Source organism: Ambystoma mexicanum, chromosome 6p (assembly GCF_040938575.1).
Source record: "Ambystoma mexicanum isolate Mex_15411 chromosome 6p, UKY_AmexF1_1, whole genome shotgun sequence".
In the NCBI taxonomy this organism is placed as follows: domain Eukaryota; kingdom Metazoa; phylum Chordata; class Amphibia; order Caudata; family Ambystomatidae; genus Ambystoma; species Ambystoma mexicanum.
The window spans coordinates 1,267,903,394-1,267,927,738 of record NC_090935.1 but is presented as its reverse complement, the minus strand read 5'-3'; the positions used below and the strand labels follow the sequence as shown (position 1 = coordinate 1,267,927,738).

Below are 24,345 nucleotides of genomic sequence, written 5' to 3'. Positions count from 1 at the left end.
CTCCAACAGTTTGTGATCACTTTTTAGCACAAACAGTATGCCCCACACATAGGATCTAAAATATCTTGCTACCCAACAAGCACGCTTCTCAATCATCGAAAACTTCTTCTCACATTCATTCAATGCCTTCAAAGCAAATGCAATGGGCACTTCCTCCCTTCCCTTATGTTGACTCAATACTGCACCTAAGAGCTTTTGACTTGCATCAACTGTAAAAAAATGGCTTGCCTCCATCTCAAATTTATACAATGTAGGAGCCCTGTTAATAGCCTCTTTAATACTACATAACACTTCTCCCATTGAATCTGACCACTCAAAGTCTTTTCCCTTTCTCACAACGTCCCTCAATTCGGCTGTCCTCACTGAAAAACTGGGAACTAATTTTTGATAAAATGCCACATGTCTTAGAAATGACCTTAACAGCACTTTCACTAACTGTGGCTTGTGCCTCAACCCTTCACCAGTTACAAGATGCCCCAAATACACCTTGAATTTACATTTCGCCTTCACCGGTAACCCTGCATTACGTAATGTCTTTGGAACCTGTACCAACAATTCAATGTCATTTTCATCCTACCAGAATGTCATCTTGGAAACAATGTATGCCTTCGCATCCGTTAAATAAATTCTCCATGACCCTCTGGATCATTGCACTTGCTAATTCCAAACCAAACAGTATATGTTTAATTTGGTATGCACCCATTGGTGCTATAAATGACATGATGTCCTCAATTCAGGATAAAAATGCACTTGGTGGTATGCCGATGATATATCAATAGTTGAAAACCATCTCGCCTTGCCCATGGTTGACAACATATTGTTTATGTTAGGGAGAGGATATCATTCCACTCACCAGCCTTGTTCACGTCTCTCAAATCCACACAAACACATTTTTTTTATAAGACATTTTATTGAATTTTTAGCGAGAATGCACAACATAAACAATGCAGTATTCAAAGATAATGACAATACATTATTCGACACCGGCTAGAGCTATTTCGGTAGGTATGATAATGTTCCAATTTATCTGCGTCTGTCCGTTACCCTCCCCCCCGCCTTAGGATGCCCCATGTGCTCTGGGCCCTCCTCCTCTGCTCTTTGATTTAATAGTTTGCAACACCTTGAAGCCATCTCGTTAGTGGGGGTCTTCTAGTAAGAGCTGGAAACCTTTCTGCATAGTCCATAAATGGTGCCCATACATTTAGGGTATTGGTCAGGAAGCCTGAGAGAATTGCTGTAACCTTTTCAGCAACAGCGATCTCCCAGCATTTGGACCACCATAGTGCAGCCCAGGGGCCATCTGCATTTTTCCAAAGCCATACCATTGCGATCTTTGCCACCAGCAGGAGGTGCGTACACAGGCGAGGGATAAGACCTGAGAGTGGGAGGCCCCCTCCTCCCGTTCCGCCCAAGAGCATTATTCAAAGGTTCCCGGGGATGGATAGCCCAGTGATTGCCTTAATGTGGCCCATCACCTCTCTCCAGTATCCTCCTGCTTTCCGGCAAGACCAGACCATATGGAATAGAGTACCTCGAGCGGAGTACCCGCGCCAGCAGTTCGCAGGAATTTCAGGGTTGGCCTTGTTTAACTGATCTGGAATGACGTAATATCTGTAGCAGAGTTTATAGCCCCTTCCCTGTTCGTGATGCACTGCACACTTTTATGTAGTCTAGTCCAGATTTTCCCCAAATCCTCTATGCCTATTTCCCGTCCCAGGTCTTTCTCCCATTCAAGCATATATCTCTCTTTTTAACACACACATATTTTTCCATCAGACTTTTGTGTCACAATAATGGGCAACAACCATTCACTTGCCTCTATGGGTCTGATTATTACTTCATTGGACAGTCTCGCTAATTCCAGCTCTCAGTCACCCTTCACACTCGGAGGAACATGCCTGACTTTATGCACAACAGGAACAGACACCCAATTTAACTTAATTATGTGATTAAAACCTCCCAACATACTACCAACAGCATCCATTAAAACCTCCAGATATTCCTTCATTATTTTCTGACCATACCCACACCGTGAACATTTGGGCAAAATCACCTGTGTGTGCTCATTTTATCCCTGTTTAAGTTCCATTTTGAGATGCCCTTGGTGTCTCCAACCCCGCAACCTATCTTCCTTCTAAGTAACATTCACTTCTCATTTGGTATTGCGATCTCCCACTTCTATATTGCACTACACATAACCTAAAATGTGCATCCCCTTGTGGAGAATCCGAAGATGGACGCGGACACTGTAAAGACATTTCTACTGTGTTATTTGTTTAAAATAAAATAAGGCATATCTTTCCCTATTAATAAGGTGTGCTCCCTAATTATTTTACTAACTAAGGTACTCTTCAGTCATTGTAAATGTCCAAAACAAGTACGTCCGCTGTCCACATTTAACTTTTCTGACCCTACCACTACTATAACTAACCAAGACCAGGAGAATGACACACTTCTCCCTTCTCGTAGTTACTGTGTTTTATCACAGGGTTTTAATGGCTTTCTTGTTCTGCTCAATAGACCAAGAATAGACAGTCTTTCGCTATCCTCTGGATTAAGTTCCGAAGTTCTTTTAGAGGACTGGTCATCTCCCTGTCCTCTTTTGTAAAGATTGTTTTAGTTCTCTACAGGCTCGTTATCTCTCTCTTGTAGGGCTTGAGGCCCTCTGGTATACTGTACTCCTCTCTGCTATTTTGATGTCCCAATTTCCCATTAAGTTAGTAAAGTAAGGTTAACCCCCTTCTATCAATGGTGCTGGGGTAAAGTATTCATGCACAAAATAAAATTCCACTATTGGGCATTATTAATTTGCATTTTTATCATTTTGATTCCATGAATTTGGGTATCTGTACCCGATATCCCGCTCAACGTACCTGGCATGACAGCCTAAAAAGACAAATAATGTATCAACAAATACTAGTTCAAGCAATCCATACAAATCGAAACTGTTTATTTTTATGATCCACAAAAATTATTATGTGTAACAACATACAACATTAAATTAACATATTCATTCAAAAGTCACCCAAGGCACAGTACCTTGGGTACGGTTGCAGTGTTGCATGACGATAGAGCGCCCACAGGGTGTGTTTGGCCTTGGTTAGTGTTCCTTTAGTGCGAAGATAGAAAATAAGAAAGAAATAATCAAACATAAAAAGACAGAGGAACCACTTATCCTGTGGTACACAAAAATTCAAAGGAACTTGTTTCCTTATTTTTCAGTGGTTCAATTTCAACTAATATCCAAATTTATACACACATTTTTCTAATCCTTGTGTTCATATCGAATTCTGAACATACTTCCCTGTTTTTGTTAGAAAATGGGAAAAACCATAGGCAAATATGATATACCATCCAATGTTTCAATGTTCTGCATGTATTTGCCAATTGTTTTTTATTTTTTGTTTTTTATTTACATCATTTGCATCCCTATGGATGTCTTGAGTATGTTATTGTTCTATTTCTAGAGTTCATTTTTCTAGATTAGGGTCTGCCAACGTGTTAGTAGCATCAAGGTGATCTGTGGGGACATCCTGAAAACTTTGTAGGAATCCTTTATGTGGCACGTTTCGGCCATCAAAATTGTAAATCGAGCGAGTCGCACTTGTTAGAGCATCTTCGTAGACCCTGTAAATACATGTACATGTGCTTTAGTGTCATGCCAGTACACTGTCATTTAAGAGGCCAATAGTGCACCACTAGACAATTACCCTAAATATGAGGAAACTAGGTTACTCCAATGGTCTACTCTCTCTGAGAGGGACAGCGATGAGTGAGAGGTTGACACTGCGCCTATTGAGTTGTGGCAGGAATGAATCCCGCAGTGAAGAATGCCCCTGTGCGAGTCAATGAGGGTCTCTGATATCTAATGGAAAAGTAAAAAATGTAATAAAATAAGCTAAGACGGCAGACCCATGTCAAGCAGATGCAAAGTGCACCCCATAAACAATAATCAGTGTCTTAGTATTAGCCCCCATTGATGTGGTTATGCATCCTGTGAGGAGTAGAGGCAATGGTGTTACTGAAAATGTCCAAAACAAGTCCGTCTGCTATCCAAATATAACTTATCTGATCCTACCACTAGAATAACTAACCAAGGCCAAGAGAATGACTCACGTCTCCTGGTTACTGTGTTTTATCACAGGGTTTCCTTGGCTTTCTTATTCTGTTCAATAGAGCAATCAAATAGTCTTTCACTATCCTCTGGATTAAGTTCTGAAGTTCTTTTAAAGGACTTGTCGTCTCCCTGTCCTCTTTCGTACCGATTATGTTAGTTGTTTACAGGTTCTTTATCTCTCTCCTGTAAGGCTCAAGGCCTTCTGGTATACTGTTCTCTCTCATATCTTGATGTCACAATTTCCCATTATACTTCACCTCTTCCCAGACTGCTGTTTCACTTTTTGAGCTCACAGGTCTGCACTCCCCAAGTATCGTTCTCGGTTATAAACTTCTTCTTATCCTCAATATATGCATTAACTTTTCCTTTTTCCCAGGGTAGCAAATGTCCAACTCTATTACTTTACCACTTAGTGGTTATCGTAATTCTTTTGATCTCATTAAGACAGTTCTGGTTCATCACACCTCTTTTAGCATTAGTACTGAGATGGTTTCAATTAGCTTATAAAGGAGTCTCTCTTGTTTCCATGGTTTTCCCATTCCCTGTATTACCTTCTGTGTTCAGGGGCAATGTCACTGGAACCTGTAGGACGTTGGACACTGTTTAGCGTTCTTCAGGAACCTGTGGCTTACTCTCTGCAGCATTTCTCACATTTATGTTTCGTTCTTGCTTTCGGGATATCACTAGTGCCTTGACTGTGATCGGGATGTGGTTCCTCTCGCTGATGGTTTCAGTGTCGTCGTAGGGGGCAGGCTGTCGACCACGATTGCTATGGGGTCACGCCACCGACAAACTCTCTGCTCCTCCTTCCTCGGGGTTCCTCCGCACTCACCATCCAGTAATCCAGCATTTCCCGCTTTGGCGACAGAGCTGCTCAAGCTTACGTGGGCTCCGCAACAGCCCTGCCTCCTTCTGCAGAGCTTCCTTTGGGTCTCTTGGTCTCTCGCTCTCTCTCAGCTTTCCGTCCTCTGTCAGCTTTTTGCACTTTCTCACTGGTTGTTTGGCATCTCATCTCTTTTCAGTCTCCTTGGCACAGGCCATTGGATACGTATATTTAAAGAGACAGCGCCATTTTCTGGTTGTTATTTTCACATATCTTCAGGAAACTGATAATATTCTGATTTATTATACAAGTCCAAACAAGCCATCACTTGGATACCACCGGGGAGTTCTTCATGGGAATGGGAGTCCTAGTCCCCAAAGGGAGAATCTTTCCCAGTGAGGTCCCACTTGCCTCGACCCCTAGGGAGGGTGTTGCAGAGCAGCCTCACATGGTGCATTCTCCCTTGAAGAGAAGGGACAAATTCCCTCTAATCGTCACACCCTCCATATGCGGCAGGGTCAATATTCTTTTTCAACTCTCCCACCACTTCTGCAGCTTTAACTCATACTCGTCACGGGGCATCAACAGGTGACCCTGAATCCACTAGCATCCCAACTTGACTGCAGTCTACTGCAATTTTTGCAAAAGGTAGACTGTATGGTCCTTCCTCTTCTTCTTTGTCCTCAACCATCATTGTGTTGATTGCTCAAATCGGTACTACCACCTTGGAAAAGTCTCTTCCTTCCTACCCATTCACTGCATTGATATGTGGGGCCTTACCGGTCCTGCTTCTTTCTTCCCTGTCACGTATGCATGAAAAGTCTTTGCAAAATGGTCTTTTCCGTTACACTTCATCCTTTCTTCCGCTGCTCGTTGTATCACTTTAAGTTCCTTACTATTGTTTGCATTTGTTTCTACAATTTGAGTACACTTTTTGCTCAGTTTTATTCTTCTTGCCATCTCCAAAGCCTCTCCAAACATGGGATTCTTGGCTTGCCACAACTTATCTTGCACATTTGAATCTGAAGTGTATAAAACCAGTTGATCTCTAATATACTCGTCTTCTAAATCAGAAAAACGACAAGACGCTATTAGTTTTCTCAGATCCACGATGTAGGCATCCACACTTTCGGCTGCCATTTGAACTTGTATCTGTCCAACACAATATTTGTTCGGTGACTGTACTGCTCCTCCATTTTCCTCATAGCCTGATTGTAGATGTCTCATCTGGATGTGCCATCCCCCATACTGTGCCTCAGCTGAATGGGATGCGGTACATGTTTTATTATCCTAACTGCCTCTTTGCCCAAACAGTTCATTAGTGTAGCATATTTTTTTCCATCAGAAAATGTGTCACCTCCGATGGCCAACAGATAAAATCTGAATAAATCCATCCATTCTTCCCACTCTGTCATGGCTTCACCTGAATTCTTCAGAAATCTGGCCAGTGGTGTTATTCCTGTACTCGCCATCCTCCAGCCCATTATTTTCAATAAATACTTCACAAAAATCCACCTGATGATTTCACTTGAACTGGATGTCTCTCTCCTTATACCTTGTATAGCTCATGCTGAATTAGCTGCCTGCCCTTCCTTTCCTTCCTCCAGTATGCAAACTAACATTAAAGTATCAAGTTCACAAGGGAAAAACCACCTTGACTGCATCTTTCCTCCTTAAAGGAGTTTGTGTAAGTCATGCACGTTCATAGCGGCCGTACAACGCGTAAGCTTGTGCCCATAACTGGCTGCACCCTCTACAGTCTGATTGTGCTGCCTAGCGAATTGTGACACTGCCTCGTGATTGGCCGCTTGCGCAGGTTTCTTCATTGGTGCCTGGCAGCTGGCGCACGCCGTTTGCTACGTTGCGCATATCTCATACAGTTCCTTTCCTAATTCCTACGCCGCCTACACACTGTGGCCTTCTTGTTCTTCAATAGACAGCGCCTACCGGTTGTCGGGTCAGCCTCCGATTCTTGGCATTGCTGCAACTCCTCCAGATCTGCTCTACACCGATGGACTCTGTGAGAAACCTGAAGGCGTCTCCCTAGCTAGTCCCCGGTTATGTGTCGTCCAGGTGGCCAGGACACAGCCATCGCTATTGGCTCCAAATCCTGGGGGTGGACCAGTGATGGAGGATCACCTGGATGGGGGGTCCTCGGGGAGTGGGACACTGACGGGTGAAATGCACTATCCCCCTTCCTTCAATGCCTCTTCCCCAACCTAGCATGTACGACATTCGAAAACACTCCCCCCCCCCTTTCCTAACAAAAGCACTTTCGCACAACGGATTAACACCAAAGCCGTTTACCTGACATGTCCCAATACAAGGGTCAGGCAAAGTCAGGCAACTGACAAGAATTACGCACACCGGACGGCCCTTTCCCTTCCCCACAGGGATAAAAGGTGTAGCAAGAGAGCACAGTACAAGCAAGGCAGACCGCATGACGAGACAACTATCCAGACCTGGCAGTTCAAGAAAAGGAGAAAGGCAGTAAACATCGAGAGGCTGAAGAGGAGAGACACGACCTTGCCCTTTTCGACAAAATCCTGCAAACCTTCTGCTGAAAGAAACTTAAGACTGAGGACAATAGCCCAAGTGTGCTGTAACAGATCAACACTACACAGAGCGTATTGATGCCAATAAGCCAGAACAAGGGAGATTCCTGCTTCCGTGGTACCCACCTTGACTCCAGTAAAGAGAAACGCCAAGCGATTCATCACAGCCGGTGAGTCGAGGGGAAAAACGATAAGAACCAGGCTGTGGTGAATGAATTTTGTAAAGTGGCAAAGGGAAAGAAGTGTAAAAGAACTGTACAATTGTGAAGGGGAGACCAGCTGCAAAAGGGGATCGGTACCACGTGGGTGCTGCTCCGAGGAACACTGGTCAATCCCCATCTGAGTGAAACTAGAGATACCACAAGGTCGTAGGAGAGCCACCAAGATAGGTCAAAGGGTCATACAGGAGGTCAAGCAAAATCCCTGTTCAGTCGAAAGCTTTTGACCCAAGAACTTTAACGGAAGTAAGGGAAGAGAATCCTGTGAACATTGAAAGTATAAGTGAATGTAAAGTTGGCAAGAGGGAACCCGGCCAAGGGATGTCCACTGGAACTGTTTAAAAAGACTAAGATTTGTGGAGGAAGGAAAAGCCATAATGAATCTGGTGGAGGGAGGTTGAAAAATATGAGGGGTCTGTGCTCGGAAGAGAGGGACCTGGGGGTGAAGAACCCTCAACCCAAGTGAAACCAAGAAACAAACTTTCATTCTTTTGAAGGAATTTTTGTTTTGTTATTTGAATATCAGGCCCTCGAAGGTGAAAGACTTTCAAGGGAAACAAGACTTGGCCATCGAGGCTCCTGATAAACTGGAACAGAACTGTTGACTTGTGCTCGGGAAGCTCGAGTGTGTGCTGTGCTCCAAGATCCCACCTTACCCTGTGCTCAAAACGTGGGAAAGGGAGACCCAAGCTACCGCATCCTGACATATTATGGCTTGCTCCCATCTTAGATTTAACCCTGCAATCATTGTTCAATAAGCACCCTTGAACTGTGATCACTTGTGTCTGTCTTTACTGTTGCCACCATGAGTTCCTTACAACTCTCATCTCCTTCCCCAGTCGGGGCTCTATGTACCATTCCCCCACACATCATTACCATTTTGAAGATGAATGCAGAACCTCAGTGATATACAGAAGTTTATTTTTGATACGTGCGTAGAGCCCCGCACCAGCTCATCTCTCGGTTTCTGCAACAAATGTCTCCTGCTCCCTTCTAGAACCCTCCCACCTCACTTGGAACTTTAGTTAGCAAGTTCCATATCACGACAACTGGTAACTGAACGTAGCTCTTTCTGCAAGTCCCTGCGGCCATTCTCAGACCAGCTCACAGATCAAAGAAACCAATCCACACCAAATGAGGACTAAAGTGCAGGTAGAAAAACAAAAGGCGCATACACTGAGCAACACGGCCCGTGAGGCACTTCTGCCTTATCCCAAAATAGTGAATAGCCATATTAAGCCGTGGTCTGCTGCTCACAAAGCCTTAATCGAATTCATTCACATAAGGATGAGATATGAGTACAATCAGCTACAGAAACAAGGAAAAAGGCCGAAACACCTGAGAAACACTAACAAATAATAAAGACAGACCAAATCATGCAGTGTGAGAAGGAGAATCAAGGAACCCCAATCAATAGTCCTGTTAGATTACTTAACAAATCAAAAGTACTGCAAAAAACCACAGCTAGGGGACAGAGAGTTCAGCAACACAGATCACTGACCCGAAGAAGGAAGGAGGTGATAGAGGGCAAGAAGGAAAGGTCAGTCCCAGAGAGGGTTGAGGAAGCTGAAACATATTGAGGGCTCTATGTCTGACATTGACAGAGAGCAAATAGAGTGAAATAAGGAAAGCTGTAACCCTACTGACTATATTCTCAGACACTGACTTAGACCTGGACAAAAGGAAAAGATAATGTGACAATCCAACTGGGAGCTGAATGCAAGACTCAGGCAAGAGCCAGAGACCAAGAAGGAGAGCCAAGAGCTGGTCAAGCACTCATAACTTTAGCCTGGGCCTCTAACTCATGGATGGTGGGTGAGAATATTTCAGTCTGAAAATAACATAAGCAAGGGGAAAGACTTACTTTGAGTCTATCTAAGCTATTGCAATTGGCCCAGAAAGAGCCACCTACAGCTAGAGGTTAGACTATCTAGGAAAGGGGGGGCATACTTTCTGGAAGGAGATGGTCAAGAGACAGCTGGAGGAAATACTTGCTGATAAGTAGGTGATGGTGAAGAAATGAGCTGAGCGCTATATCCATGAAAATTAGTTTTGAGTAAAAATGTGTGCTGAGGACTATGTCCCTGAGACTATGTTAGCATAAGGAGTCCAACAAGGAAGGATCAGTCTTCAGGGGGGGGTCCTTAATTCATCGTTTTTCAGTTAATCCACCCCGACAGCTTTAGTCATCGAGTATGTTCCTCAAGAAGATAATCCTGAAGAAAGTACGAAGGCAATACATTTTTGTTTAGTCCCTTCAGCACATCAAATTATCCATTCTGATACTTTCAGTTTTAGTCTTAGTCTAGCCCCTTTGATAGTGCATTCTACCCAACCTGGTGTTTCTATATAAAGATGTTGAACTTCATTTCTGACTGATGTGTTCTTTTCATTTTTCATCGCAACAATCTATTTGTATGGGGTGTGGCACTCTCACTCTATTCTGAAGAAATGTAAAACAACATGGCAAGATACTGAGTGGAATAAACAAACAGGAATAAATTATAAGTTATTCACCGTCGTGACTAATGTACTATTAGACAATAGTCCACTTTCCTCCTAACTGCATGGACGTTCCTTCCAAGTAACGGGAGACGGAACCTTTTTCACCAGAAAAACCTTCTTCCCCTTTAAATTTAGAGGCGCGCGGGGTGCTGCCCTGGGAGCATGCGCTGCCCTGACTCCGCCCTCTGGCACCACAACTCAGTCCCCATAGACGCGTCGACAATAGATTAACATTGCCTAATGACACAAGCTTTATTAGTGGGGAGGATGGTGGGACGTATGGAGGAAAGGGGACTAAGTACGTTAGTCACCACAGTGAGTAACTTATAATTACTCTTACGTCCCGTCCCGCTTCCTCCATATTGCATCGGCGATTACAACTGAATGTAGCCCCAGGGTGGAGCGGAGAACCTCCCTAAGCAAACAGGTTCTGAAAGCCGCATCAGATCTGGAGCCGGCATCCAAACAGTAATGCTTGCAGGAAGCCGAGGGAGAGACCCAAGTGGCCACCCTACTTATGACCTGCCATGGAACATGGAGCTGGAAAGCGATGGCCGTTGCCTTGGCCCTGACTGCGTGGGCGTGCATGTTTGCCGGAAGAGGTCTGTGCTGCCCCTCATATGCTTCTTTGATGGCCGAGACCATTCAGTGGGATATGGAGGCCTTGGAGGCCTGATAGCCTGGTCTTGCACCGCCAAAAGTGATGAATAGGGTGTCTGACTTGCGGAAGCCCTTGGTCCTGTCAAGATAGTATTTCAGGGCATGCCTGACAGCTAGGACGTGCAGAACTCTCTGAGCTTCATCTTTAGGATTGGCAAAAAATGTAGGAAGCACTATTTCCTCGCTTAAATGGAAAGCAGATGGCACCTTAGGCAGAAATGCTGGGTGTGTCCGCAAGACTACTTTGTCCCTGTGAAAGGTAGTATATGGTTCTGAGGAGACCAGCGCCTGGTTTCGCTGACTCTGTGAGACGAGGTGAGGCCGAGTAGTAAAGCCGTCTTAATGGTGACCCGCCTGATGTCCGCGGACGCCATTGGTTCAAATGGTTTGTGCGCAAGGGTGCCCAAGACTATGTTCTGGTCCAACACGGGGTGTGGCCTCTTGATGGGCGGGTAGAGCCTTGCAAGTCCCGTCAAATGTTTCTTGACAAACGGATTGGAGGTGGAGAATATTCCCTCCTCCGAATTCCTTTAAGCCCCGATGGCTGCAAGGTAAGTGCGCAGGTGTACACCTGTACGCCTGAGTGGGCTAGGTGCGCTGAGAGGGAGAGTATGTCGTCCAGAGTACATGCCAGGGGGTCGATGTCCTTGGAGTCTGCCCAGTGGCAGAACCTGGTCCATTTACTTTTATACTGGGCCCTGGTAGTCTTTCTCCTTGCTCCCTGTATGATCTCCAGATTAGCCTGGGAGAGGCTGAGGTGCTTTAGCGTTATCTGCTCAGGAACCACACTGTAAGTGCCCCCCTGCTGTGCAAGAAGATGTGCTGGGCCCATCGGAAGGTGAATCGGAGCCATCTCCAAGAGGCTGAGCAGCTCCGAGAACCATGGCCTGGCTGGCCACCATGGAGCTAATAGAATGATGTTGAGCTGGCGAGACTCCTTGATCTTGCAAATCACTCGGTAAATCAGCGGAGTGGGCGGGAAGGCGCAAGCCGTGATGCCTTTCCACTGAATCCGAAATGCATCGCCCAGGCAGCTGGGGCCCTGTCCCTGCCAGGAGGTGAACTGAGGGCACTTCTTGTTGTGCCAGGTGGCAAAGAGATCCACCTGGGGGAGACTACATCTGCTGAAGATCTCCTGAGTAACAAGGTAATTTAGCTGCCACTCGTAGCTGTCCGCTCCCAACCTACTGAGCCGGTCCGCCTCCAGGTTGGATTCCCCCAGAAGGTGGACTGCCAAGAGGAAGAAGTTGGTTCCCAGGGCCCACTCCCACATGCTGATTGCCAGTCTGCACAGAGGAGAGGACCTGGTGCCTCCCTGCTTGTTGACATCGTACATGCTGGTAGAGTTGTCCATCTGGATGAGGACAACTTTGCCCTTGATAAGTGGGAGGAATGCCCTGAGCGCTAGCCAGATGCCTTTCAGCTCCAACCAATTGATGTGGTACTCCTGCTCCTGTCGGTTCCAGGTGCCGTGGACCAAGAGATCCTCCAGGGTGACACCCCATCCCTTGAGAGAGGAGTCCGTGGTGATGGTGATCTGCGGGGTGGGAGGCCAGAAGGGCTTGCCCGTCCGTAGGTTGCAGTCCCTGGACCATCATGTGAGGTCTGGGTGGAGAGACAAAGGAACATTGACCCTCTCAGATTGAGAGCCTCACTCCTGGTTCCATGATGCAGCCAAGTGCACCTGTATCCTCCTCATCCTGAGTCTTGTGTGGGGGACGGCTAATAGGACCGCTGCCAAGAGACCCAGGAGGTGCTGGTACCATCAGGCCGAGGTCACTTCTCTGTTGAGGAAGTGGGTAGTGGCCCTCTTGATGGCTGTGATCTTGTCCTACGAAGGAAACACCTTCTTGGAGCATGTCTCCCAGATGAGACCCAAGAATGTCAGAGTCTGCGTGGGTTGCAGCGGCGACTTCTTGAGATTGAGAGAAAAGCCCAGATCATGAAGTGTGTCCATAAGAGCCTGGGAAGTGTGGTGAACTGCTTCCGGTGATGTAACCCTGACGAGCAAGTTGTCGAGGTATGGGTAGATCTGGAGGCCTTGAGCACTGAGGTGGGCAGCCACTGTATTCATGAGTCTTGTAAAGACCCCAGGGGCTGAGTTGTGCCAAAAAGGAAGGACCCTGTATTGGAAATGGTAGCCCATGATCCTGAACCGTAGGAAAGAACGATGGGGCTGCCATATCGGGACGTGTAGGTACATGTCCGTCAGATCCAGGGAGCACATCCTGTCTCCCCTGCACAATGTCTCCGCTATAAAAGCTGGCGTAACCATCTTGAATTTTTGTAGAGGTAGAGGCTGTAAAGGTCAACTCTCAGGCCTGCCTGGTTCTTCTTCTGAATGGTGAAAATCCTGGAGTAAAAGCCCAAACCTCGCTGGGACTTCCTCCACGGCCTGACTCTCTACGAGCGATCGGTTCTCCGCCTGAAGAGTTTCTGTCAAAACTTGAGGGAGTGGAGGGGAGGAGGGAGGAGAGGCTGGGTTGGGTAGGCAGTACCCCGTGGAAACTACGGAGAGGATCCAGGGGTCTGCGAAATTCTGGCGCCAGAAATGTGCATGGAGAGCAAGCCTGCCCCCCACTGGAGACACATGGACCCAGAGGGGCGTGTCATGCTTTCTTTCCCTCAGAGGTTGTTGCGGAGGAGAAGGACTGGAAAAAGCCCTTACTCCCCCCCCTTTTTGATGTTTGTGCCGATGTGCATTCGGCGAGCGTTCCAGCTGCCTGAACCTCCGTTCTTGGAAGAAGCGGAACCCTCTGTATGTATGCCGCTTGTCGGAGCGCTGCTGTGGGTGTACGATTTGGGTGTGGTCTTTGTGAGGATGGATAAAGACTTGGCCGTTTGTGAGCTGTTTTTCTTTTTGTCCAGCTCCTCGTCCGTGGTGGAGTGGAAGAGGTCCACCCTTTTGAATGGCAGGTCTAATATGCGTTCCTGGACGTCCGGGTTGAATTTAGTTGCACAGAGCCAGGCTGTTCTTCTCATGTCCGTGGCGATGGAGATGGCCTGGCCAGAGGTGTCAATGTGGGCCACGGGGGACTCCATGATGTCCTGCGCCACCAGCTTGGCCTCAGCCAGTCCTGCCTTGAAACGTGATTGGCTCTGCATAGGAACCTCTGAGAGGAAAACAGCAATTTCCCACCACAACCTCTGGTACCGGCTGCCAGCATGGCATCAGCGTTGGTCTGACGAAGATGCAAGAACGTGTTGGAATACATCTTCTTGCCGTACGCCACCAAGATCATCTCCTCCTTGCCTAGGAGCGCTGCAGAGGAGGAGGCTGAGGATGACTGAGGCTTGGAGTATAGTGATGCTGCAGCGATAACCGAGGAGTGTGGCTGAGAGTGGGCCGATAGCAATGGTGTATCCCCCTTCATCGGCCTGTACTTGGTGTCCAGGCATCAATTGACCGGCTGGACAGAGTGGGGCTTGAGCCTACCCTTCTTGGCCAGGGCGACTACATCAATCTGCAGTGGAATTCCTGTTTTAGCAGAGGGGCGTCGCTTGAGGACTTCTGCGAGGACCCCCTCTGGTGGGTGCTCGACCTCGGGTTCAGGCAGGCCCAGGTACTCAGCCAACCCTGCAAGACGTTCATGGAAGGCGTTGGCTGACGATGGTGTGTCGGGGTCCTCCTCCTCGTCTGTGTCCACCAGCGGGTCAGGAGGATCCTGCACCGGTGGAGGAGTAGCGGGAGCCGGAGGCTGGGGTACTGGGCCCGGAATCAGAGGCTGTGGCGGAGGCTGGTGCGGAACCGCCTAAATCAATTGGGTGGCCCGAGCAGGTGGCAAAGGGTGGAAACGTTGGCGGGAGCACCTCCCTGATGGCATCCCTGAGGATCACACCCATCTGGGGGGACTTCATGAGTCCAAGGAACCTCTCAAAGAACCTGTCCTCACAGGCTGGAGGGGAGGTAGGGGATACAGACAGAGTATCAGATGGCTGCTGGAGGCACTGCATCCCCTGCCCATATGGACGTAGGAGGAACCTGCCCTGCGCAAATGAAGGATAGGCTATAGGCCACGTACCTGGTTGACACCAGTCCCACCTTGACACTCGTTCTTTGCCGAATTCCCGATCCTGGTGCGGTGTCAGACGGGTGATATCTGGCATGGCGGCCATCTTGTAGAGCTGCCCTCCACATGCCTGTGTCATGTTGCTCGGGTCACTGGGCCCAGCCTCCTCCAGGACTCTTTTTTTTTTTATAACATATTTTATTGGTGTTTTAAGACAAATAAACAGATAAACAATCAATACATGCACACTGCTGGTATGGGTTACTGGCTGTCTCCAATTGATGTACACATAATGTTGCAAATTGGGTCAATTTTTTATCCGAACCCGGGAGCAACACCCAGCTGCTTTATCCTGCGGGCACCGTGGGCATCAGGGGGGCACTTTTCGACATATGCCAGTGGCCAATTTTCCTGTGTTAGCCCTCATTGGGCTTCTTCCCATTTCTGCCACACTTTCGGGGCTTTAGCCGGGCATCCTCTGGCTGAGTATACCCTATATTCCATTGCGACACAAATATCCACATCTGTCCTCCATTGTTCATAGCTCGGTGTTTGGTCCGAGCCCCATTTCTGAGCAATGTTCCTTTTCAAAAGTGCAGTAGTGGTGAACAAAAGCAATTTTTCATATCTAGATAGGTCAATTTCATCATCTATCCCCAACAGTAATAGCTTAGGGTTTCTGGGAATTGTTTTTCCCATAACTCTGGAGAGTTCCATACAACATGCCTCCCAAAGTGGTTGGATGTGTGTGCAATCCCACAGGATGTGGAAGAAGGTGCCTTCTTCTGTTTTGCATCGCAGGCAGTTCAGGTCATTTATCCTTCCCCATCTTTGTAGGGCTACCCTAGGATAGTATACTCTATGTAGTATCTTTAACTGGATCAGTCTAAGCCTCGATGATATTGCTATCTCCCTAGGGAACATCAATGCTATGACCCATTCCTCCGGTAGTATGGCCCCCACATCCGACTCCCATTTGGTCCGCAGCGACAGCAGATCTGGTGTGCCAAAGGAACTTATGGCACTGTACAGAACCGATGTCACTCTATGGGTGATTTGTTCCGGGAATAAGTTTCTTTCAATGGGGGTAAAGTCTGGCAGAGAGATCACTTCGGGGAGAATGTTCTGTAATGCGTGTTGTAGTTGGGCATAGTGGCAGTGTTCAGTTTGGGGAAGTCCAAATCAGAGAGCCAACTCCGCAAAAGGAGCCATAGTGTTATCCTTCACAACGTCTCCCAGTGTGAGTGATCCATGCCGAGACCAATTCGGCCATCTGGGGAGCGTGTATACACCGGGAAGGTTCCTGTTATTCCACGGAGGTTGCGCCTGCGATAGTTTGTCGCCCCATCCCACAAATTTATGTTCATCTATCCAGATTGTGTTATCTATGCTCGCATGTTGGGAGTGGCCGAGCGGTCTCTTTTCTTGTAGAGATATTGCATAATTGGTTTCCCGGAGTGTCGAGTTCTAAAGATCTGTTATGTGGTGCACCAGTGTCGCCGTGTAGTTGGTCATTCACCTTCAATTGACTGGCCCAATAATACGTTTGCATTCGGGGTAGTCCTATTCCGCCCTCCCATATGGATCTTTGGAGTGTGGCGAGAGCTACACGTGGGTGGCCGTCATTCCATAGCAGTTTACGAAGTGTCTGATCTATTTTCCTGAATATGTTTGAAGGAATGTATAAGGGGGCGTTCTGTAATATGTACAGGAGTCGGGGCAAGGCCATCATTTTAAAGAGTGCAGCTCTACCCAGTAATGTCAGAGGAAGGGATGACCAGTGACGGGTGTCCTCTGCAAATCTTGTCATGACTGGGTACAAATTTCTGGGAACATAATCAGTCAGATTATTTGTTATTAATATACCTAGATATTTGAATTGTTCCCTTTCTACCTGGTAGGGACATTGGGGCGGGATCGATTCTTCCTCTTGTCTAAGCGGGAACAGAGTAGATTTGGCCCAGTTTACTCTCAGGCTGCTGAAAGAGACGTATTTCTGGAGTAAATCAGTCACTATGGGGCAGGATCTAACCGGGTCTTGTAAGTATACCAGTACGTCGTCTGCATATAGGGACACTTTGTCCTCCCAGGCTTCAGACCATCGGAATCCCTTCCATGTTTCGTTAGTTCTTAACAGTATTGCGAGCGGTTCGATTGCTATTGCGAATATCATGGCTGACAGTGGGCATCCTTGCCTGGTCCCTGTGCCAAATTCAAAGGGGTCTGATACGTGACCATTCAATTTTGTGACGGCTAACAGATTTATACAGTAATTTAACCCAACTCATAAATTGGGGCCCAAATCCCATTCTATGCATTATTTCCCAGATCGCATCCCACCTAATAGAATCAAAGGCCTTCTCGAAGTCCACTGCCAACAGGGCTAGAGGGCCTTGGATAGTGGTCGCATTTTCCATTGCCGTGAATAATCGATGTATATTCATCCGCGTGGATCTTTGCGGCATAAAACCACACTGATCCGGGTGGATCAAGGAGGGTATGACTTGCTGGAGTCTATTGGCTAATGTTTTCGCTAGGATTTTGGTTTCAGTGTTGATGAGGGAAATAGGTCTATACGAGCTGCAGCAATCTGGGGGTTTGTCTGCCTTGGGTATGACCACTATGGTGGCCTGTCTCAGGTCCTGTGGGAGGGTCCCTTTGCTGCGGGAGGTTTCATACATTTTCAGTAAGTGTGGTGTGATTAAGCTTGTGCCTATTTTCTTCCACACCTCAACGGGAAAGCCGTTGGGTCCTGGGGTTTTCCCGGGTTGGAGGTCTGCTATGGCTGCAGACAGTTCATCCTCTGTTATGTTAGTTTCTAGCAGGGCTCTTTGTTCAGGCGTCAAGGAGGGAAGGGTGATTCCCGAGATGGCCGTGGTGTCAATAGGGGAGGTTGGCGCTCCATAAAGTTCCTTATAATAGGCTGCGAACCCTTCCGCTATGTCGCGGTCCGCTGTTATTAGTGTATTCCCCTGTGATCTAATTGCTCTAACATGTCGGAGCCCCTCGTCTCGCTTCTCCAGCCATGCCAACATTTTGCCTGCCTTGTCCCCGGTTTCGTATACTCTGGCACGCATCGCTGCGTGTGCCTGTTTGGCATTGTTCAGGGCGACGTTTTGGAACTGTTTTTGTGCTAATTGTAACTCGCAATGAGATTCTGGGAGGTCCTGGGATAGATGAGCTACCTCTGCCTCTTGCACTCGCGCTACGGCCGCCCGGATCGCTGCGACCTGTTTCCTCTTATGGGCTGCGATCTGGGATATGAGTTCCCCCCTCAGTACTTGTTTATAAGCCTCCCACAGTGTTACAAGGCTATCCACAGAGATTGTGTTCAATTCAAAGTATGATTCTGTCACATTTTTAACATGCTCCACTAAATCGGGGAAGCCCAGATAATAATTATTTAACCTCCATGTGGGTGGGGGGACCGGTCTGTGGGTATTAAGCTCTAACATGAGCGGTTGAATGGTCCGATATACCTCTGGGTAGGAGGTGTGCATCAGTTGCTAGATGTAATTCGGAAGTCGGGAGAAAAAAATAATCAAGCCTGGATAGTGAGGCGTGTGCTCCGGAGAGAAACGAGTATTCTCTTGTGCCGGGGTGTAAGTGTCTCCACACATCTTTCAGGCCTATTGCGTCGACGAATGTGGCCAATTTGGTATGCGCAGCTGGATTTCTCGAACGGATATGCGTACGGTCAAGTTCCAGGTTTATGACTTCGTTAAAATCTCCCCCCACCACTACCGAGTTCGAGGAATCTGCCGCTAACATAGGCGTTATATCGTTAAGTAATGCGGTGAGTAAGGTTGGTGGTGCGTATACGGCTAGCATGGATATGGACCGCTCCCAGAGTCGCGGTTATGTAAACGAATCTACCTCCCATATCCTGTGTGACAGATAGGAGATTCAATGGTAGTCGCTTGTGTACCAGGATCAGTACTCCCCTGGCTCCCATGGAGAAACCTGAGTGTAACGCAATGCGGTAATTGGTTCGCTTAAAGAGGTTACAGTTCGTACCCGCCAGGTGCGTTTCGGTTAGAAAGGCCACATCGGGCACATATCGGTTCAGATATTGTAGTGCAAGGCGCCTCTTGATACTGCTGCCCAGCCCGTTCACATTCCAAGTCATTATCTTAATGGACTTGGTCTTGCTTTCAATGGCGTGTTCTGTCATGGTGGTCGGGAATTGGGCATGCCGGGTAATGCTGTGTGTGTCCCCGGATGGTGACCCCTGTCCGCCCCACGGGAGCCAGACCCCCAGCCCATAGCGCGCATTGATCCTAAAACAGTAAACTAGACAAACAAACTCTGTCATGAAAACAAACTCCCCTGCCCCCTCCCCATACTCCACCCCAACTTGAAGTACCTGTCGCCCGAACATTAGGCCGAGCTTGACTAGGGTCTGCTCAGACTGAACAATTAGTCAATACATTTGGTATAACTTGTTTGTGTTTCTCTCGCTGTTACTTGACGCTAGTCCTATCACCTTTGTCAGGGGGGGGCCCAATTGAGCCGCCATTTCTTTATTCTGCGGGGGAAGTCTGACGGTGCGTTGCCAACGGGCATCTCAACTTAAAGTCCATTGCAGATGTCGGAGGTTATGTTAGTGTCATCATGTGCCTGCCCGCCTCAGTCGGCTTCTCTTGGCGGTAGTTCATCCTGGTCTTGCAGTAGCTGTGCATTCGGGAGTCTGTCCGGGCGCGGTCTATTCCGTTCACGTTCCCTTCTATTTGTAGGGCCCCAATCTCCCTCCAGGTTATTTTCTGCCCAGTTCCACGCATCTTTTGGATCATTAAAGTGCACTGTTGTGCCATTATGGTAAATTTTCAGCTGTGCCGGGAACAGGAGGCCATATTTGACGTTTTGGATCTGTAGCCTTTTCTTGAGCTGGTCAAAGGATTGGCGTGCTCTTTGCACTTCCCTGGTGAAGTCCGGGAAGAAGGCAATTTTAGCACCGTTATAGGTCATGGAACCTTTGGATCTAGCCATTTGCAGTACTGTGTCTCGGTCCCTGTAATTTAGGATTTTGGCAATCACTGTGCGGGGTGGGGCCCCAGGCGTTGGTCTGCCTGTTGATGTCGATGTGCACGTTCAATAGAGAAGAGTTTTGAAAACTTCTTTGGGGCATATAGATCCATGAGCAGTTGTTCAAGGAATAGTTCCATGGAGGGGCCTTCACTTTTCTCAGGTAGTCCCAGGATCCGTATATTATTTCGCCTAGAGCGTCCCTCCCCCTCTTCCACTCGTTCTTCTAGAGTTTTAACACGTTGCAGTACTCTGGTCATCTGTTGACTCATGTTTCGGAGGCCATCTTCCGTGTTGGATATGCGGGTTTCCGCCTCTCCCGTGCGAGACGTGAGTTTCTGCAAATCATGGCGTAGGAGGGACACTTCTGTGCTGATGCCATCCATTTTAATCTCCATAGCGGTTCTGGAATTAGCTATGGCATTTATAATGTCTTTGAGAGAGGGTTCGGGTTCCTCATCTTCAGTAGATGCCGTTTTCTCCTGTGTCGGCTCCATGGCCAGTGTGGGCACCGCGTATTGCTCCATTTTACTTTGTGTCATGCCTCTTCTGCCCTTGTCTTTACCCATTTCCTCTTCTATCACTGCTCCGGCACTCGGTAAGGATCCGTCTTCCACTTTCAGGGGCTTCCTGATTCTAAACGTGTTGTACGTGAGCCAGGACATGGATTTGACTCCTGGGTTGTTGGTCGAGGAAATGGGCTATTTGCATTCGGGGTGTTTTCGGCACACTTAAGTTATTGAGGGGCGGGGGGTGGGGTGGTTCTCCTTCCCTGTCCCCCACCTTTCTCTCCCCTCCGTGGGATCGTCCACTTACACTCCGGGTTTCCCGCGCCTCCCTGTATGCAGGAGTAACGTGCTTATGCCCAACAGAGTAATGCTAGTCCCTTTCAGCTTGTTTCCGTGTATCTGGATGGTTTCCCAAAACTTTATTGCTGTGTGAGATTACCTCTGTGTTTTGCCACACTCCCAGCGAGGGTCTTAATGCTGCGTACTGCGTGGTTTCCCTCCTTAGAAGCGAGGGCTATTGAATGTTTTGCCAGTTTCACCTGCACCATGGGGGCAATGTTTGTCCTGCCCTCCCAAGCGCTGCCGTGTGTTTATGGCGCTTTAAATGTCCTTCTCAGGCGAAATGTCGGTCCTTTGATGGCGCGTAGGAGAGACCCAGCAGTGGTTCCCCGTGCACCGCGATGATCGGGGGGCACGTCCCCTCAGGGGGATCACAGGCGAGCAGTGTCACAGGGATTTGCTGGGAGCGGGCAAGCGGGAAAGCCGGGAGCGGGAAGGGACTGCTCGCAACCACCGCCTCCCGCCCGCCCCTCTCCTTACCGTTTCACGTGCCTCGTTACGCGCTTCTCCGTCCTTTCCGCCGCTGCCTGTTGCTCTGGAGTGGCAGGCGCTCAACGCGGAGCGGAGCGCCTGCGGCTGGTCGGCACGCCTGGGGACGGGGACGACGCGGGCGGTCTTGTGAGGAGAGTCGTCAGGGGGGAGGGGAAGACCGCGCTTTAGTGGGCCGCTGCGCCGCGGGCCGCCCGCTCAGTGCCAGCGTCCTCACGTCTCCAGGCGGGGTTGCGGCCTTCCCGTTAGGTGTTTGCACCTCCCGTGGGCCGCTGTTCTTCTTTCTGGAAGTGATTGGTGAGTTATTCCAAGTCGCCGTCGGCCATCTTGGATCGTGTTCGGCGGCAGCCGCGCTCTCTCACCTTCCGCCGCAGCTATCTCCGCTTTCGATCTCCGTTTTGGTTTCGGAGTATCTGCGATGCGTTGTGCTGTCTTTCCGCCAACTTTTCGTAGTTTTGCAAGGGTGCTGCAAGTCAGATTCCCCCAGGATTTATCAGGATGTTTTGGCGGCACCAGGAGCTCAGCGGGCTCACGTCTACATCCTCCTCCAGGACTCTTGAGTGTGGATCATGAGGCCTGCACTGCTCCTCAGGCCGGGGCCTGGTAGGCGTAACGCCCGGGGGCCGGTAGAGCCGCGTTTAGGCGCCCCCTTGAACATATTGCCGGTACTAGGGCATGCCCCTTGGACATATTGCCGGTACAAGGGCTTAACCCCTCGGGTGAGGACCCAGTACAAGAACCTTCTGGTCCCTCAACACTGTCATCGGGAGGATCCGAGGATCCCTCGACCCACAGGCCGGTAGCCGGGGAGGCCTCTGCACATGCTGGTAGTAGAACCTGGGAGGTCCCTCCCACGCTGGGGCGAGTCCTTGGGAAGGAGTCTCCCTTGCGGGGTGCGATGGAGAACAAAGGCTTTACCTTGGGCCTGGATCGATGTTTGACAAAGTCCTTCATGTCCTCTGGAGGCGATTTCTGGAAAAGCTCCCTCCACCTGGCAAGCTTGTTGCACGCAGTACAAGCTTGCCAACCGTGGTCTGGGCCAAGGCAACATAGGCAGAGGGCGTGAGGGTCTGAAGTTGGGAAGAGCCCGTCACAGGATGGACACCTGTTGAACCCTGTGGAAGTCGACATGTGCCGGGGAGGAGCCTGACGCCGAGTACCTGTATGATAAAAAAGACAAAAAAACCAGAAGACGCATCAGTGCATGGAATTACATGGCCGAAGCCAAACCCAGAAGCGCTGGTGTATTTGGCCCATTCCCGTCGACACAGAAAAGGGGACTGGAGCGTGGCGCCGGAGGGCATAGTCAGGGCAGCGCATGCTTCCTGGGCCACACCCCTGCGTGCCTCTAAATTTAAAGGGGAAGAAGGTTTTTCTTGTGAAAAAGGTTCCGTCTCCCGTCCCTTGGAAGGGACGCCCATGCAGTATGGAGGAAAGGGGAAGGGACATAAGAGTAAGTGAAAGACAGCAACCTAGCAATAGAAAGAGGGCTATATTGTGTGTGAATTTTTGGATGCAGGCTCAAGTTGGGGGGGAAAAGCAAGTTTCACCATCTTTCAGGCACTCCAGATTGGCCATTCTGATGTGTGCGTCTCTCAATGTTAACTCGCTAAACAAAAGCATAATTGCTCAGCCTTTGCACTTACTTGTGTGTACATATTTTTTTAAGACCTCCATTAAACATTACCAGTCCTGATCTCGTTCACAAGACTTTCACAGCTCGTGGGTCCTAATGAGTAACTCCTGGTTAAGAGTCAATTCCCACCACAAAGGAGCTTCTTACGGCTTCTGTGGCATGTATTCTAATTTAGACTCCTACATTGCGCTACAGAGCCCAAAACCATATCTCAGCACTTCCACAAAGAACCAAATGGTCTGACACCCCATGTCTTGTTTAGGCAATGCCTAAATGCAGTGACGGTTTTGCCATTAAATATGGTAGGCTCCCTTAAAAAGGGGAGTTTGAACTAACTGAGTGCAAACAACCTGATCTGAAGTATTTTATCCTAAAATGACCACACACTATTGGCAGTTCAAGCCGCTGGATGGGAAGCCCATCCATGGAGTGATGCAGCTGCGACCAAAGTCAATTACAGCAACTGATATCTAAATCTTTCTCCAATCCAGAGGTTACTCTCCATGCCTCACCATTTCAATTTTCTGAAGAGAAATGCCCAAATATTTACCATCTCCATCAGTTGGGCAGAAATCTGGTTCCACTGGCCAATCATTGCCCACTGCAGGGGACTCATCCTTAAACATGCGTGAGGTAGACCCATTCAAGAAGAGTGGGAGAGAGTTCTTCTGTATGTGTCAGTTGTGCGTGTAAGTGTGGCATGTGTGTGGGTGTTTAGCAGGGGAAACTTGCTCTCACCTCCCCCCCTGCAACTTTGCCCAGGACAACTCAGAGCACTGGCAACATGAATATGTTTTACTGAATCCTGGCATATATTGAACACCGGCAGTAAGACATTTTTTTACAGTGCAATGCTGATCTAAACTGGACATGGCCAGCATGAAAAGGCATTTCACAGTAGCGATACCGGCATGGACTGGCACAATCCACATGAAAAAGCACTGTAACCAATGCATGCTGGCATGGAAAGGACACAGCCATCATAAACATGTTTTTACTGAACGCTATATTGTGGGGCACTAGCACCAACTAAAATGCGTTTTACATAGCAATCCTAGTATATATTGTTGGGCACTTCAACACAGACATTTCTTTTACAAGGCAATGCTGGCATATACTGTTTTGACAGGCAACATGTTCAGTTTGGACACATCCAAACTCGTCTTGTGCACCGTTGGGGACCTGGCATCTATTGGCATTTTTCCTTTGTTCTTCTACAGATCAATTGCAAATTGTATGGCGTTTTACGAAATATGGGTAGTTGAGAGCATCATTTCAACCAATTAAACGATTAAAAACAAATTCTTAAAAGGGAAGAACAAAATAAATCACCTGAGCCACCATAAATGGCGCAGGCTCACTTACTAAGCTGCTGAAGCCAGCTCAGGAACATATTTGTATACTCCGTTTTACAAAAATCTTTAGCTGCCACTGGACACTGTGCAGGTTGCACAGACTG

At 48.3% G+C, this 24,345-nt stretch overlaps 1 protein-coding gene across 5 annotated transcripts in view; it reads right to left on the bottom strand.

Moving 5' to 3' along the window:
- KDM4C (lysine demethylase 4C) overlaps positions 1–24,345 on the bottom strand; it is a 3,084,728-nt gene that overhangs the window by 555,866 nt on the left and 2,504,517 nt on the right. The window lies entirely within an intron of this gene.